Source organism: Rhinopithecus bieti, unplaced genomic scaffold, assembly GCF_001698545.2.
Source record: "Rhinopithecus bieti isolate Rb0 unplaced genomic scaffold, ASM169854v2 scaffold_648, whole genome shotgun sequence".
In the NCBI taxonomy this organism is placed as follows: Eukaryota; Metazoa; Chordata; class Mammalia; order Primates; family Cercopithecidae; genus Rhinopithecus; species Rhinopithecus bieti.
In genome coordinates, this window is record NW_016803107.1 from 370,489 (window position 1) to 374,414 (window position 3,926).

Genomic DNA, 3,926 nt, shown 5'->3' on the forward strand with positions numbered 1-3,926 from the left:
ATATATATAATATATATATTTATATATACATTATATACACACACACACATATATATAAATGTATGCAGTGAGCAGGGCCACGAACCATATTGTATAACTTAAGATCAAAAGATTAAGGGTAAGGTTTAGCTCTTCCATGCAACAGCTATGTGAATACTGAGTATTCTCTTTATATTTCTTAGCTGCAATTTCTTTATTTTGAAAGTGAAAGTAATATTACTTAGCATCTAGAATTTTCATGAAATTAATCATAAATTTAATAGAACTATGCAACTATGGGTATTCAAGAACATTGAATGATAGAGAATAAGAAAACTTCCATTTATAGACTATCCACTAAATAAAAGACACAGTGCTAGATCCTTTTACATGGTATCTCATCTGATAATTATGGAATCCTATGAGAGAGAGTGTTATGCACTGATTCCAGATGAAGATATCAAGATACAAAATAGTTAATTTGCTTGTTGGCCAAGTCTCAGCTGAACAGACATCTTCTGTACATTAGAAAAGAGGTTAAATGGGTTAGGCAAACAGATGGTGAAGACACTCAGAGAAGGGGCTTAAAGAATCATGATTAGTTTTGTTTGAAGGCAAAATAAGTATAAGAGTTGGAAATAACAGAGATGCATGTATACATTGAGCTATGTGTATTTGTTTATGTGGTCAAAATGACTTTTTCAAAGTATTTTGAATGTTGAAACCTAACACACTAGATTCTTTGAGACTTCAGTGTCACTGTTTATTACTCTAACCAGTGACTACTTTAGAAGTTTGAAAGATTAGTTCAGAAAGATTTTCTGGGCAAGAAAAGAGTATTTCCATTTAAACACTGCTTTCATGTACATGAGGACTTATTGAACTTCTTTAGATAGGTGCTTAGATAGATTCATAAAAATAAATTCTATTATCCTTTTCTTAATTGCACAAAACAAAAGTGCATTTCAGACATTTAAAAATAATATAACTATCAAATATTATTTATATTTTCTTGACTTTGTGGAGACACTTGAACTCTGCCATGTCTGGAGGGACTTAAGTGTTTGCCAACACTGTCACAGCCCTGAATCTGGAGCAGAGCTATTCCTCATGTTGTTAAGAGACTTGGCCTAGCGCTACCTTCTCCAACGTGGGGGAAGAGGTCCTAGAATCAGTGTTAAGTGACCAATATTCTCAAGGCATAAACAAGACTCCTTGAGGATTTTTAGGTCTTGGGTGTTTTCACCTATTTAGGATGCTTGAAAGTTATGCAATAACGTATTCTAAATCACAATCTATGTTTTACAAATAAATTCTTCACAGCCGCTATCTTTGGTGCTTTAAGAACACAAAGACTGGCCTCAGAAACAAGTATAATGGTAAAGAAGATTGTGTTTATTTCTTTATCCCCTTTCTGTCTTCTTCACTTTCCCCTTTAAAGGTGAAGATGGTAGCTGCAGCAATCACAGCATCAACAGTACAAGTGATAGCTACAATACCATCTATGAACTTCAGTAACTGATGCATGATATACTGTATTGTCTCATTACTCCTAGAATTCACTCTATGTGTAAATATATTGAAAGTAAAAGTTTAGATGTCTTATATCTCTGGGTTTAAGTCCTGGCTGTGCTACTCACTATCTGTGTAATCCGGGATGAGATTTCTAATGTATTCAATACTGACTGTTCTAACATACAATCTCTGGATGAGAATATTACTTATTTCATAGAGTTACAGAGATTAAGGAACTTCATGTATGTAAGATGTTACCCGGAGCCTGAAACAATGTAAACATTCAACAAATGTTGGTTTGTATTATATTTATTATTATTCTCAATTTTTAAAAATACATGGAGGCACAAAGGGTTTATGTAACTCTGTCAAGCTCAGATAGAAAGTAAGTGGGCACAGTCAAAATCTGAAGCCACATTATTCTAGCTGCAAAGTACATGCTGATTCTCACTGTCTCTCTTTTCTGTCTTCTCTCTTGTATACTCAATGTTGTCTTTCTGTTTCCATAAGGAAATAATTGTATAGTATATTTTAAATGAGGAAGTATAATAGTCATGTCAGTGGCAAGATTTCAGTTCCAGAACAAAATGTCAAGGAGAGAATCTAAAGAAGGGACTGATTTAGTAGTGTGCTATTGAAAGTGAGGTCTATGAACCAGTGCTGGTTTGGCAACTGTCCATTACCTATCTGTGCTGAGGCAAGTTCCAAAATGGAAAGTATTTGAAGATGTTTATAGCAATTCGACTTCCCAGTAGTACTGAAGCACATAATTTTATATACAAAGTCAGAACAATAAAATTATACTGATCCAAGGTGAACTGGGAAAATCAAAAACAAAAATCAAAATGGATTTACCATGGTATTTTGAGAAGCACTGATTTAAAATGATGCATCCTATTTTTTTCATAGTTAATTTTAACAATATCTATTCTATATATTGAGCTAGGCACAGTGCTACATAATAATGATGATGAAACTCACAAAGTCAAGAACTGCAGAAAAGGTACAGTCTAATGGTGGAAAGAGGCAAGTGAATAGCTGGAATGCTTTCTGGATGCCTATAAGATAACCTAGAGACTGAAAAATGCCATCTGTTTTCCCAGGTAAGAATGGCCAAAAGTTAGCATGAGTTTGATAGTTTGTTGATACGTGTACTCAATCCTTTTAGTGCTGTGAATATATCCTTAAATCAATACCTTCAAGACTAAATTCATTGAGCCATGATGTAATCCCAATTTCTCTATATCACCTTCAGGAATCTAGAGTATGACTTTTTAATTTACTTTTTATTAAACTTAAAGTTCTAGGGTACATGTGCACAACATGCAGATTTGTTACATATGTATACACGTGCCATGTTGGTGTGCTCATTTGTTACATATGTATACACGTGCCATGTTGGTGTGCCATGATGTTCCCCTTCCTGTGTCCAAGTGTTCTCATTGTTCCACCAACACTGTAAAATTGTTCCTGTTTCTCCACATCCTCTCCAGCACCTGTTGTTTCGTGACTTTTTAATGATTGTCACTCTAACTGGTGTGAGATAGTATCTCATTGTGGTTTTGATTTGCATTTCTCTGATGGCGAGTAATGATGAGCATTTTTTCATGTGTCTGTTGCCTGCATAAATGTCTTCTTAACTCATCATTTACATTAACTCATCATTTACATTAGATATATCTCCTAATGCTATCCCTCCCCCCTCCCCCACCCCATAACAGACCCCAGTGTGTGATGTTCCCCTTCCTGTGTCCAAGTGTTCTCATTGTTCAACTCCCACCTATGAGTGAGAACATGTGGTGTTTGGTTTTCTGTTCTTGCGATAGTTTGCTGAGAATGATGGTTTCCAGCTGCATCCATGTCCCTACTAAGGACATGAACTCATCCTTTTTATGGCTGCATAGTATTCCATGGTGTATATGTGCCACATTTTCTTAATCTAGTCTGTCATTGGTGGACATTTGGGTTGGTTCCAAGTCTTTGCTATTGTGAATAGTGCTGCAATAAACATACGTGTGCACGTGTCTTTATAGCAGCATACTTTATAATCCTTTTGGTATATACCCAGTAATGGGATGGCTGAGTCAAATGATATTTCTAGTTCTAGATCCTTGAGGAATCGCCACACTGTCTTCCACAATGGTTGAACTAGTTTACAGTCCCACCAACACTGTAAAATTGTTCCTGTTTCTCCACATCCTCTCCAGCACCTGTTGTTTCGTGACTTTTTAATGATTGTCACTCTAACTGGTGTGAGATAGTATCTCATTGTGGTTTTGATTTGCATTTCTCTGATGGCGAGTAATGATGAGCATTTTTTCATGTGTCTGTTGCCTGCATAAATGTCTTCTTAACTCATCATTTACATTAACTCATCATTTACATTAGATATATCTCCTAATGCTATCCCTCCCCCCTCCCCCACCCCATAA